This window comes from Rhinoderma darwinii, chromosome 1 (genome assembly GCF_050947455.1).
Source record: "Rhinoderma darwinii isolate aRhiDar2 chromosome 1, aRhiDar2.hap1, whole genome shotgun sequence".
Taxonomy (NCBI): Eukaryota; Metazoa; Chordata; class Amphibia; order Anura; family Rhinodermatidae; genus Rhinoderma; species Rhinoderma darwinii.
The window spans coordinates 363677162-363692166 of NC_134687.1; positions in this window are offsets into that span (position 1 = coordinate 363677162).

Below are 15005 nucleotides of genomic sequence, written 5' to 3' on the forward strand. Positions count from 1 at the left end.
TTTTATTCCACATGGTGGGAAGTATTAACCCCTTTCCCTCCGCAGCCATTTTTTTGGATTTTCACTTTTGTTTCCCCCCCCCCCCCACCTTCCAAAAGCCATAATTCTCTTATTTTTCCATCAATATTGGCGTATGAGGGCTTGTTTTTTGCGGGACGAGTTGTAGATTTTCACCGCACCATTTTTTTGTACCATATAATTTATTTGGAAACGAAAAAAAAAAAATACATGTGGGGTGGAATAGGAAAAAAACAGTGATTCCTCAACATTTTGGGTGGTTTTGCTTTTACGCCGTTTTGCTTTTACGGATTTTTTTCCATAGATATACCAATATGTGGTGCCCAGCTTGTGCCACCATAACAAGACAGCTCTCTAATTATTATGCTGTTTCCCAGTTTTAGAATCACCCTACATGTGGCCCTAATCTTTTTCCTGGACATTCGACAGTGCTCAGGAGTAAAAGAGTACCATGCAAAATTGAGGCCTAATTTGGCGACTTACAAAGTATTGGTTCACAATTGCAGAGGCTCTGAAGTGAAATAATAAAAAGAACCCCCTGAGAAGTGACCACATTTTAGAAACGACACACTTCAAGGCATTTATTAAGGGGTGTAGTGAGCACTTTCACCCCACAGGTCTTTTCCATAAATTAATGCGCTGCGGATGGTGCACAGTAAAAATTAAAAATTTTCGCCAGATATGCCAATTCAGTGGCAAATATGTCATGCCCAGCTTTTGCCACTGGAGACAATCCCCCCCCCCCCCCCCCCCAAAAAAAATTGTTAGTAGGGTTCTCCCGGGTATGGCGATTCCATATATGTGGAAGTAAACTGCTGTTTGGGCACAATGTGGGGCTCAGAAGGGAGGGAGCACGATTTGGCTTTTGAAGCGTAGATTTTGTTTGGTAGTAGTTTTGTTTAGAGTTTTACTTGTCTTTCAGTTTAGAATGTGGGGGGAATATGTGAGCTGGGCAGATTACATCAGGGGCATAGTCAGGTGGTATAATAGTGGGGTAAACAATAAAATAATCCATAGATGTGTGTTACGCTGTGAAGCAATCCTTTCTACACAGGCCGGTGTCGCACTAATAAATGGGGTCCTTTCTTATCCCCCTTTTGGTCCACACTTGGCACCTTTGCAGTTTGGGGAATTTTGCTGGGAAGTGCTGGTATAATACGGGCGCCCTCACTTCCAGCAGATATGTTTGGGCCCTCCCCTTCCTGGTTCCCTAATTATAGGGCCCCGATAAATCACTTCTTGAAACAAGAAACGTTCCCCTCTGATCTGCACAACCGCATATTTTTATTTCCTGACTTATTGGAGCCTTAACTCATTTTGTTTTTTCATAGATGTAGTGGTATGAGGGCTGTTTTGTTGTGGGACGAGCGGTAGTTATTATTGGTACCATTTTGGGGTAACTTTTTTTGATCACTTGTCCTATTTTTTGGGAGACAAGGTGACCAAAAAACAGCAATTCTGGCATAGTTGTTTTTTAGCTTTTTTTTATTATACAGCGTTCACCACTTGTTATAAACTACATGTTAACTTTATTCTGTGGGTCAGTACGATTCCGGCGATACCTAATTTATAGCACTTTTTCATGTTTTGCAACTTTTTGCACAATAAAATTACTTTTGTAAAGAGAATGTATTTTTTTCTGTCGCCAAGTTGTGAGAACATTACTTTTTAATTTTGTCGTCGACAGTGCTGTATGAGGGCTTGTTTTTTGCGAGATGAGCTATAGTTTTTATAGGTAGCCTTTTTGGATACATGCGACTTTTTGATCAGTTTTTATTAATTTTTGTAGGGCAATGTGACCAAAAAACACAAATTCTGGCTTTTTTTTTTTTTTTTACGCCGTTCACTGCGTGGAATAAATAACATATTTTTATAGTCTAGGCCGTTACGGTCACGGCGATACCAGATATGTATGGTTTATTTATTTTTTCAATAATAAAGGACGATTGTGTTTTATTTTATTACTTTGAAAAATGTATTATATTTTTGACCCTTTTTTTTTTTTTTTTTTTTTTTTTTTTTTACACTTTTCTTTAGTCCCACTAGGGGGTTTGAAGGTCCAACTGTCAGAATTTTTTTCTAACACATTGCACTACCTATGTAGTGCAATGTATTAGATCTGTCAGTCATTCACTGACAGCAAGCCGATTAGGTTTCAGCTCTGGGCAGGGCCTAATCGGCTTCCGTAATGGCAGACAGGAGGCCATTGTTATGTCTCCTGTTGCCATAGTAGCAGTCGGCAACCGTGCGATTGCAGGGCACAGCTGCCGATCTGCTAACAACCACAAAGATGCAGCGATCGCTTCATCTAAGGGGTTAATGGCAGGGATCAGCGCTAGCTCCGGTTCCTGCCATTACAGGGGAATGTCAGCTGTAAACGTACAGCTGACATCCATCACTGATGACGCCGGCTCATCTCCTAAGCCGGCACCGTCTTGCCGGCCTCTACGGAAGGCTTTCAGGCCCCGCCTCTAGGCGGGGGCTGCAAGTTTTCCATGCTAGGCAGACCGGGAGGCCACTATTAAGCCTTCGATTTTCCATTGCAGCCACTGACACCACAGCGATTTCATTGCTGGGGTGTCTGAGTTGCAAACACCTTAAATGCAGCGATCGCTTTTGACCGCTGCATTTAAGGGGTTAATGGCGGGGATTGAAGCTAACTTCGGTCCCCGCCATTAGAGCAGGGTGTCAGCTGTATCTTACAGGCTGTCCACTTCTGAGCCGGTGCCATGCATTTGTCGTAAGTATACAACATTGTGCGGGAAGCACAGGCTTTCCGTGACTTATATTGACTAAATGTCGGGAAGGGGTTAACTGGTTCCCGACCGCTGGCTGTATTTTTACGGTCAGGGTCCTTAAAACCCGAGCCATAGACTTTTTACGGCTCTGGTTTTAATTTGCTGCCCACGCGATCGGGCAGCTGAATGTCGGGTCTCCGGCTGTCAGTGACTGCCGGGGACCCTGAGGAGAAGATAGGAGCAGCTTTCGCTGCTTCTGTCTTCTCAAGTCTTTTTACACAGCGCTCAATGAACGTTGTGTATAGGAATAGAGGCAGCAGCAGCGGCGCTGTCTCTATTCCTCCCGGTGATCATGTGACAGGTCACATGATCGCCGGGTGCCGTTAGTGACAGACTGCGGCTGGGTCTTACTAGACCTAGCACAGCCCTACCAGTGACAATCACTATGAGAGGGCTGATTAGTTACAGTGGAAAAACATGGTGTAAAAAGAAAAAAATATATAAAGTTCCCCAAAGTTCTTTGTTGTGCTTTGAGGGACAGACCATAGTAATAAAAAAAATAGTAAAGTAAAAAAAAAACAAACGTACCCCCCCCCCCCCCCCCCCCGTAAATCATTGTTGTAATGCTAGCGCTGACCCAATTACCCTAATATAGACATGTAATATATTAAAATTTACGGTAAACAATGACTATTACAAATAAAAGGTCTATTTTAGGGTAAAACTGTTATTACAAAAAACGTAAAAAAGCTTATTTTTTTACTATTTTCAAACTTTATGAATAAATATTCTAAAATGGCAAACAAGGTGTGTAAAAACGATAAAAAAAGAAACCTGCATTGTCTACGGAAAAAAACGTTGCAAAAATCACGTTGTTAGCCCAACAAATAAAAAAGTTATAGCCATTTAACTAACACGTGCTAAAAATGGCTAAACGGTGTCTGGTCCTGAAGGCTCAAAATAGCCCGGTCCTGAACTGGATAAAGACAGTTTGTATGTTTCTAAGTTTGTAAGTTTATCTTTGACCTTGGTTCCCATATGAGGTTTAGAAAGAAGGAACGGGAGGGAGCGAGATGAGAGGGAGACATGCTCAAATATGCATGTGAGTGTCTCCCCCATCTTACAAGAATGATTTTGCCAAGAAAGATAGGCCACCTGCAAACCTTGATGTGTGAAGAATTACATTAATGCATTGAAATATTCTCATTGGCTGAATCAGAGTTATTATCCTATCGTAAATGATTGGCTGAAATCAAGCCTACACCTTTTCTGAAATCATATTATTATACTTGTTTAGAGTATTTTGAGCATATCAGCAGCGTCTGTGTGTTATCCCTCTCCGATATATCAATAAAACATGATTTGAAACTGGATAAATCACTGGACGGGTGGGTATCGGTTGACATACCCAATACAAATTTCAGTCTAATATATCTTGGCCCATGATTGCGTTAACACAAATTTATAGCACTTTTTTTTATGTTTTACAACTTTTTGCACAATAAAATTACTTTTGTTAAGAGTATTTTTTTCTGTCGCCAAGTTGTGAGAACCATAACGTTTTTAGTCAACAGAGCTGTATGAAGGCTTGTTTTTTGCGAGCTATAGTTTTTATATGAATACTGGGAAGACCCCAGCAGTTGGCAGGCACGTAATGGATACAAAAAGGAACTAAGTGTACCAAGGTACACTGAAAGCCAATTTCCCAACTGCTGACTGATATTATTAAAAAATAACTTTTAATGATTTTACCCAAGGGGGGGCTAAATTCATTGTTTTAAACAGCCCATTTGTCTAGCAAATCCAGCACACGAATCCAATTTTGAATTTAACTTGAATCCGTCCCAGTACGGCAGTCTGCAGCTATCCAGCTGTCATATCTGTCACTGGACAATTTCTAGCACTCTGTGCTCTGTCTGGCAATACATGCAGACGGAGTGTAAACTGAGCGTGTGTGGCAGCAATATCGGCTATAACTTTTAAATTGTTCGTATACAGTGTTTATGTCCACCAGGACATTCTTAGTGGTAAAATCATTAAAAGTTATTTTTTAATAATATCAGTCAGCAGTTGGGAAATTGGCTTTCAGTGTACCTTGGTACACTTAGTTCCTTTTTGTATCTATAGTTTTTATAGGTACCATTTTTGGATACGTGCGACTTTTTGATCACTTTTTATTCCAATATTTGTAGGGCAAAGCGACCAAAAACCAGAAATTCTGGTATAGTTTTTACAGGTTTTGTTTTTTGTTTTTTTTTACGCCGTTCACTGGTGGAATAAATAACATAATATTTTTAAAGTTCAGGCCGTTACGGTCGTGGCGATACCAAATATGTATGGTTTATTTATTTAAAATAAAGGACTTGATAAGGGAAAAGGGCGATTGTATTTTATTTTGTTACTTGAAACTTTTATGTTTTACAACTTTTTTCAGTTTTTGTTTTTTTCCCACTTTTTTTTCTAAGTCCCACTTGAAGGTCCAACTGTCTTTTTTTTTTTTTTTTTTTTCTTTCCTTATACATTGCACTACCTACCGCTTTTCATCGCTGCATCTAAGGGGTTAATGGCAGGTCGTTACAGGTGGATGTCAGCTGTAACATACAGCGGATATCCACCGCTGATGACGCCGGCTCAGCTCCTGAACCAGCTCCATCTTGCCGTCGGCTACAAAACAGCTTCCATGCTAGGCAGACCAGGAGGCCAGTATTAGGCCTCCGGTTGCCATTGCAGCCACCGGAACCCTGGCAATTTCATTGCTGGGGTGCCGATGAGCTGCAAACTCCTTAAATGCAGCGATCGCTTTTGACTGCTGCATTTAAGGGGTTAACGGCGGGGTTCAAAGCTAATTTTGGACCCTGCCATTACAGCCGGATGTTGGCTGTAATACACCACTGACATCCGGCTATGATGGCACAGACCCCCGCTTCTGAGCCAGTGCCATCCGTTTCTCGTATGGATACGGCAAAATGCAGGAAGCACTGGCTTTCCATGACGTAGCTATACGGCAAATGTCGGGAAGGGGTTAAATAAAGATGCAAAACACAATACTGCCGTGTGATAGAGGCCTATGGATGATTTTCATCAGTATTGGGGTATGTTCACATGGCTTATTCTCGGCCGTTTATTGGGGCCGAAAAATCAGAGGCAGAACGCCTTCAAACATCTGCCAATTGATTTCAATGCGAAATATGGCGTACTGTTCCGACGGGGCACTTTTTTACGCGCCTGTTTTGTAAAATGCCGGCGAAAAAGTGCATATCACTTCTGGAGCCGTTTTTCATTGACTATAGAAAAACAGCTAAAAAAAACGCCACAAAAAAGGCTAGTTGCTTAACCCCTTAATGACCGCCTATACGTGTTTTCACGGCCGCCATTAAGGGTACTTATGCCAGAGCACCGCCTTTTTCACAGCGGTGATTTGGCATAAGATAGCGCCCCCGGGAGGCGCTTAAACTCCATGTACTCATCTACGGAGGTAGCTGAGGCCTCGGAGCACAGACTGAGGACCGTTTTATCCGGGCCCCGGTCAAGTGATCGCTGTTCACCGAATAACGGCGATCACTGTAAAAACAGCAGCGGTTAGTTCTCGTTCTTCTCACAGAATATATTCTGTGAGAGAAATGGTAAAAATAAGGTCCACATGTGGGGTATTGCCGTACTCGGGAGAAATTGCTTTACAAATGTTGGGGTGCTTTTTCCTCCTTTATCCTTTGTGAAATTTTAAAAATTCAGCATTTTAGTGGAAATAATGTTGATATTCATTTTCACGGCCTAATTCTAATAAATTCTGAAATAGACCTGTGGGGTCTAAATGCTCACTATACCCCTAGATAGATTTCTTAAGGGGTGTAGTTTCCCAAATAGGGTCACTTTTGTGTGGTTTCCACTGTTTTGGTTTCTCAGGGGCTTTGCAAATTCTACATGGCACCCGTAAACCATTTCAGCTAAATTAGAGCTCCAAAAGCCAAATAGCGCTCCTTCCCTTCTAAGGCTGGGTTCACACGACCTATTTTCAGACGTAAACGAGGCGTATTATGCCTCGTTTTACGTCTGAAAATAGGGCTACATTACGTCGGCAAACATCTGCCCATTCATTTGAATGGGTTTGCCGACGTACTCTGCAGACAACCTGTCATTTACGCGTCGTCGTTTGACAGCTGTCAAACGACGACGCGTAAAAATACAGCCTCGTCAAAAGAAGTGCAGGACACTTCTTTCAGACGTAATTTGAGCCGTTCTTCATTGAACTCAATGAAGCACAGCTCAAAATTTACGGCTGTCAGAGAAGCCTCGCAAAATGCGAGGAGGAGCATTTACGTCTGAAACGAGGCAGCTGTATTCTCCTGAAAAGTCTGTCTTTTCAGACGTAAAAGCCTGCTACCGTGTGCACATACCCTAAGGGTATGTTCACACGCACTGTTTTCAGACGTAATTCGGGCATTTTACACCTCGAATTACGCCTGAAAAAACGTCTCCATTACGCCTACAAACATCTGCCCATTGCTTACAATGGGTTTTACGATATTCTGCTCCCACGAGGTGTAATTTTACGCATTGCTGTCAAAAGACGGCGCGTAAAGACACGCCCGCATCAAAGAAGTGCATGTCACTTCTTGACGTTTTTGGAGCCGTTTTTCATTGATTCCATTGAAAAACTGCTCCAATAACGTCCGTAAAATATACGCCGCGAAAAACGCGAGTTGTTAAAAAAAAAAAAACTTCTGAAAATCAGGAGCTGTTTTCAGGCGTAAAACAGCTCCGGAATTTCAGACTTATTTTGCTACTGCGTGTGAACATACCCTAAGCCCCACTGTGGGTCCAAACAGCAGTTTATTACCACATATGGCATATTTACGTAATCGGGAGAAATTGTTTTACATATGTTGGGGTGCTTTTTCTCCTTTATTCCTTGTAAAAATTAAAAATGTCTACGTTTTTTTTCAGAAGAAAAATGGATTTTTACCTTTACAGACTAATTCCAATGAATTCGGCAAAACAACTGTGGAGTCAAAATGCTAACTTTACCCCTAGAAAAACTCCAAAATAGGGTCACTTTTGGGGGGTTTCAACTATTTTTTGCTCCTTCCAGTGCATTGTAAACGTGACACGGCACTAAAAACTATTCCAGCAAAATCAGAAATCCAAAATCCAAATGGTGCTCCTTCTCTTCTGAGCCCTGCTGTGGGTCCAAACAGCAGTTTATTACCACATATGGGGTATTTCTATAATCGGGAGAATTTGCTTTACATATGTTAGGGTGTTTTTTCTCCATTATTCCTTGTAAAAATTAAAACTTTGTACAGAAAAAAAGTAGATTTTTATCTTCACATACTAATTCAAATAAATTTAGCAAAAAAACTGGTTTCAAAATGCTAACTATACCCCTAGATAAATTCCTTGAGGGGTGTAGTTTGCAAAATGGGGTAACTTTTGGGGGTCTTTATTGTTTTGGCACCACCAGACCTCTTCAAACCTGACATGATGCCTAAAATATATTCTAAAAAAATAATTAGGCCCCAAAACCCACTAGGTGCTCCTTTGCTTCTGAGGCCTGTGTTTCTGTCCAGTAGCGCACTAGGACCACATGTGGGATATTTAGTAAAAACTAGAATCTGGGCAATAAATATTGAGTTGCGTTTCTCGGTTAAAACCTTCTGTGGTACAGAAAAAAATGTATTACAAATGAAAAAAAAATTTTATTTGTAAATTTCACCTCTACATTGCTTTAATTCCTGTGAAACACCTAAAGGGTTAAAACACTTTCTGAATGCTGTTTTGAATACTTTGATGGGTGCCGTTTTCAAAAATGGGGTGATTTATGGGGATTTTCTAATATATAAGGCCCTCAAAGCCACTTCAGAACTGAACTGCTCCCTGTAAAAATAGCCTTTTGAAATTTTCTTGAAAATGTGAGAAATTGCTGCTAAAGTTCTAAGCCTTGTAACGTCCTAGAAAAATAAAAGGACGTTCACATAAGACATATTGGAAATATAAACTAGTAACTATTTTGTGTTGTGTTACTATCCTTTTTACAAGCAGATACATTTACATTTAGAAAAATGCAAAGTTTTGCAAATTTTCTTCAAATCTTGGTGTTTTTATACAAATAAAAATTGAATTTATCGACCAAGTACAATATGTCACGAGAAAACAATCTCAGAATCACTTGGATAGGTAAAAATCTGCTTCGTCCTGAAGGCCAAAACTGGCTCAGTCCTGAAGGGGTTAAAAAACAGCTCCATATTTTCAGCCATTTTTAGGTTAAGCGTGTGAACATACCCGAAGGGTATGTTCACACATCCTATTTTCAGGTTTTTTTGCGCCGTAAACTCCCTGAAAAACGTCTGAAAATACGGAGGCTGAACGCCTCCAAACATCTGCCCATGGATTTCAATGGAAAAAAAATGCATTTCGTTCCAACTAGGCATTCTTTCACGCGGCCGTTTGAGAAAAAAGTACCGTAAAAAGATGTGCTTGTCACTTCTTGAGCGGTTTTTGGAGCCGTTTTTCATTGTCTCAATAGAAACCAGCTCCAAAAACGGGCGTAAAACACGCATCAAAAAACGCCTGATGCATAAAAAACGGCTGAAAATCGGGGTCAGTTTTCGCTTCAAAACAGCTCCATATTTTACAGCCATTTTTTGTTGAGTCTGAACATAGCCTTAGGGTATGTTCACACGCTAAACTAAAAACGACCGTAAGATACGGAGCTATTTTCAAGGGAAAACCGCCTCTGATTTTCAGCCGTTTTTAAAGCATCAAGCATTTTTACAGACGTTTTGTAGCTATTTTTCTATTGAGACAATGAAAAACGGCTCAAGAATTGACATGCACTTCTTTTTACGGGATGTTTTTTTACGCGCCGCTTTCTCAAACGGCCACGTAAAAAACCGCCCTGTCGGGTCGAAACGCCGTTTCTACCGTCGAAATGGGATTGGGCAGATATTTGAAGGCGTTTAGCCTCCGTACTTTTCCAAAAAACGGCTGAAAATAAGCCGTTTGAACATACCCTGATTTTCAGCCATTTGGAAGCTGAAAATGAAGCTTCTTTTAGGGTATGTGCGCACACAAAATCAAAAATGTCTGAAAATACGGAGCTGTTTTTAAGGGAAAACAGCTCCTGATTTTCAGCTGTTTTTTAAGCCCTGTTTTTTAAGTCAGATCTTGGAGCTATTTTTCTATAGAGTAAATGAAAAATGGCTCAAGAAGTGACATGCACTTCTTTTTCGCTGACTTTTTTTTTCCGTGACAGTTTTTCAAAACGGCCACATAAAAAAATGCCCCATCGGAACAGAACGCTGTTTTTCCCATTGAAATCAATGGGCAGATATTTGGAGGCGTTCTGCTTCAGAACAAACGGCCGAAAATAAGCCATGTGAACATACCCTTCATTTGAATCTTCTTATGAGGCGTTTTTCATAGTGTTCAATGGAAAATCGGCTCCAAAAAACACCTCAAGTGACATGCTACTTTTTACAAAGCGTTTTTTAAAACCGCACCATAAAGACACCTCGTATGACCTAAATGCCGTTTTTCCCCATTGATTTCAATGGGCAGTTATTTGAAGGTATTCAGCTGCCATTTTTTTCAAGCATATTTTGGGGTAATTATGCCCTGAAATACAACTGACAAAAAAACAGCGTGTGAACATACCCTTAGGCTGGATTAACACGAGCGTGTGTGTTTTTTTTTGCGTGCAAAAAACGCTGTGTTTTGCGCGCACAAAAGGCACTTAACAGCTCCGTGTGTCAGCAGCGTATGATGCGTGGCTGCGTGCTTTTCGCGCAGCCGCCATCATTGACACTGTATGTTTGTAAACAGAAAAGAACGTGGTGCTTTTCTGTTTTCATTCATACTTTCTACTGCTCTTGCGTGAAGTGCTTCCGTGTGCTGCGCATGATTTTCACGCACCCATTGACTTCAATAGGTGCGTGATGCGCGAGAAACGTACAAATATAGGACATGTCGTGAGTTTTACGCAGCGGAAGCACGCTGCGTGAAAATCACGGACATTCTGCACGACCCCATAGACTAACATAGGTCCGTGCGAGGCGTGTGACAATCACGCGCGTTGCACGGACCTATTATACGTTAGTCTAAATAAGCCCTTAGGCTATGTTCACACGGCAAACCAAAAACGGTCGTCAAATTTTGCGTTTTTTGCGGCAAAAATCTGCACCAACGTTTTTCCAGCTCATATTGCTGCTGAAACGCTGTAAAAACTGCAACAAAACAAATCTGTTGCAAAATTTCTGCTCCCCATTGAAGTCTATGGGCAAAACAGGCAGCATCTTTGCAACAGAAACCGCAGTATTAATTGACGTGCTGCGGAATAGAAAGTCGTACTGCAGTACATTTTCCACTTTTCTGCATTTTTTTTTTTCCAGCAGCTTGGGCATTAGATTGACTAGATCTCATTCACTTTGCTGCTACTGTAGATGCTGCGGAATTTCCGCACACAATTTCATTGGGGAAATTCCGCAGCGTTTACACTACGTGCGAACCCAGTCTTAGGGTGTTTCAAAACATTACATAATATGTTCAACAAAGAAGGGAAGCTAAAGCATACAGAAAGTTGTAGTAAAAAACAAAATCTGAAACCCACTCTTATGAATACGTCGGTATTTCCATCTATCCTGTAATACTGTCCATAAATACGAATCTGTACAAAAGGAGGGAGATTGCAAATGATGTCATCAACATGTTGCCTAGCAATGCTTCCGTAAATACGGATGGTTTACGGATGCACATCAGTTACCGTCCATATTTACGGAAGCTCTCAGGGACTTCTATGGGAGAGTCCTTGCCGTAATTACTGTCAAGAATAGGACCGGTTCTATAATTTTTTTCAGCAGACACCCAGCAGTAAAAATACTGAAAGGTGTCCGTGGCCAATAGAAATGAATGGGTCCGTAATTACTGATGAAAAATACAGTCGTGTGCATGGAGCCTCTGGGTAGGAACACACACTGTGTAAACACTGCGGAATTTCCGCAACTGATTAATTGCGGAAAATCCGCAGCGTATTACAGTAGCAGCAGTGTGGGTGAGATTTCACCAAATCTCGTCCCCACACAGTGGGGGAAAAAGCCGCCTAAAAAAACGCACATATTGACGTGTGGTTTCTTCAGCCGCAGCATGTAAATTAACACTGCAGAATCGCTGCTCTTCTGTTTTGGATTTTCCCCATAGAATTCAATTAGGTGCTTAACCCCTTAATGACCGCCGATACGTCTTTTTACGGCGGTCATTAGTGGGCTTTATTCTAGAGCGCCGCCAAACTACGTCGCTGCATTAGAATAAAGTAAACAGAGCAGGGAGCCGTGAAATCTCCCTGCTCTTAGCTGCCAGAAGCAGCTGAGGGCTGGGGGCGTCCCTGCTCTGCCGGGTGAGATCGATATTAGTATCGATCTCACCTGTTTAACCCTTCAGATGCGGTGCACAATAGCGAGCACCGCATCTGAATGGTTTTGGAGAGAGGGAGGGAGCTCCCTCTCATCTCACTGACACCCGGCGATAAAATCGCCGAGTGTCTGTGTCTTCTATGGCAGCCGGGGGTCTAATAAAGACCCCCAGGTCTGCCTGCAGCGAATGCCTGCTAGATCATGCCGCAGGCATGACCTAGCAGATGCCTGTCCGTTTTAAACGGACAGGCAGTAATACACTGCAATACAAAAGTATTGCAGTGTATTATAATAGCGATCGGAGGATAGGGAAGTCCCCTAGTGGGACTAGTAAAAAAGTAAAAAAAAGTTTAATAAAGTTAATTTAAAAAAAAAGTGAAAAAAAAAAAATGAAAAACCCAGCTTTTCCCCTTACAAAATGCTTTACTATTAAAAAAAAACTACAATAAAGCAAAAAAGTTACACATATTTGGTATCGCCGTGTCCGTAACGACCCCGACTATAAAGCTGTTACATTATTTAACCCGCACTGTGAACGCCGTAAAAAATAAAATAAAAAACAATGGAAAAATTGCTGTTTTCTGTTAATCCTGACTTAAAAAAATGTGATAGAAAGTGATCAAAAAGTCGCATCTACTCTCAAATGGTACCAATAAAAACTGCAAGTCGTCCCGCAAAAAACAAGACCTTATACAGCTATGCCGACGCAAAAATAAAAAAGTTACAGCTCTTCGAATGTGACAATGGAAAAATCTAAAAAATGGCTTGGACATTAGGGCCCAGAATGCCAGCAGGGGGAAGGGGTTAAAGCCGCAACAAAGTAGTGTGTGTTGTGACATTTGTGGAGGAATCGCAGCGATTCTGCCGCAAAAATTGCAAGTAAGCAAGTAAGAAAACAAAAAGTTATACTTACCCAGTGTTCCCTGCTCCTACTCCAGTCCGGCCTCCTGGGATGACGTTTCATCCCATGTGACCGCTGCAGCGGTCACATGGCCTGCAACGTCATCCCAGGAGGCAGGACCACACACAGATGAGAGGGAGGGGGTAAGTATGAAAGTTTTTTGTTTTTATTTCCGGCGCTACTTTCTCCAAGGAAATTGCGGCCAAATAAACGCACCACAACTGATTTTAGGAATGCATTACCTGCGGTGTTAGGGCGGATGCGCTGTGCAGCTTGACGCCCTGAACACGCCGTGTGTCACGTTAAGTTCGTGGACCCACTGGGCAGCTGGCCAACAGGGCGCAGGTTACAGTCTATAGTTCGTATAGGGTCCGTGTCGCAGCTCGGACAGTAGCAAGGCAGGCTCGCCTGGGACTAGGCAGCGGGTAGACGACAGGCGTAGATACAGCACAGCATGGCACTTGACCAGGATAGCACGGGATACAGGAACAGGGAACACTGTAAGGGTATGTTCACACGAGGGCGTCCGTAACGGCTGAAATTACGGGGATGTTTCAGCCTGAAAACATCCCCGTAATTTCAGCCGTAACGGCATGTGCAGGCGCTTGAACGCCGCGTCCATTACGGCCGTAATTAGCGCTGCTATTCATTGGAGTCAATGAATAACGGCTCCAATTACGGCCAAAGAAGTGACAGGTCACTTCTTTGACGCGGGCGTCTATTTACGCGCCGTCTTTTGACAGCAGCGCGTAAATTACGCCTCGTGTGAACAGACAAACGTCTGCCCATTGCTTTCAATGGGCAGATGTTTGTCAACGCTATTGAGGCGCTATTTTCAGACGTAATTGTGGTCAAAAATGCCCGAATTACGTCCGTAAATAGGCCGTGTGAACATACCCTCACTGGAAAACACCAGGAGACCATTTGCTTAGACAAACTAGGATATGACAAATAACGCTCAGGCAAGAATCAGAAGGGCAGAGGTCTTCTTAAAGTCCAGGAAATCATGTGAGCTGATGATGATTGTTTTCACCCTAAGGGACACAGCGGACCGGAGCGGAAGAGAGCGCTGGATTCTCATAGGAAGGAGATGGGGACCAGCACTCATAGATCCATGGCTGCGGGCGTCAGGAGGTACGTAAACTGGACGGCCATGGACGCTACACAGTGTGTGTTCCCTAAAAATCCATAGAAAAGTATAGTGCAATGCTTATGTGTTTTACAACACCCTAGTTAGGGTATGTTCACATGGGCTATTTTCATCCGTTTTTCGGGTCGTAAATGCGGGGTAAAACAGCGTTCCGTTCCCACGGAGCGTTTTAAAAAAAAAAACGCCTTGGAAAAATAAGTGCATTTCACTTCTGGAGCTTTTTTTGGAACCGTTTTTTATTAACTCAATAGAAAAACAGCCATAAAAAACACAAGTTGCTTAAAAAACTTCTGAAAATCAGGGGCTGTTTTCCCCTGTATTTACAGCCGTTTTTTGTTAAGCGTGTAAACATACCCTTACACGTGGTGTGGCTTTTCAAGCCCTCCACTTGCTCTTTTCTCCTAAGGGTATGTTCACACGGCCGTTTTTCAGCCGAAAAATCGGAAGCAGAACGCCTCCAAACATCTGCCCATTCATTTCAATGGGAAAACGGCGGTCTGTTCCGACGGAGCGTTTTTCGCTGCGTTTTTTTTCCCCTTAAAAGACGGCAGCGAAAAAGTGCAGGCCACTTCTTGGAACGTTTTTGGAGTCGTTTTTCATTGACTATAGAAAACCGCTCCAAAAACGGCCGTAAAAAACGCAACAAAAATCGCGAGTGGCTCAAAAAACGTCTGATCTGAACCTCCTAGATCTGATTGGCATTTGTCAAGGCCTTCCCAAGCATAAATTGTTTATATCTGCAACCTTGAGAGGACAATGTTTGCTGGAGGTTGCTGACGGAGCTCTGTTCGATG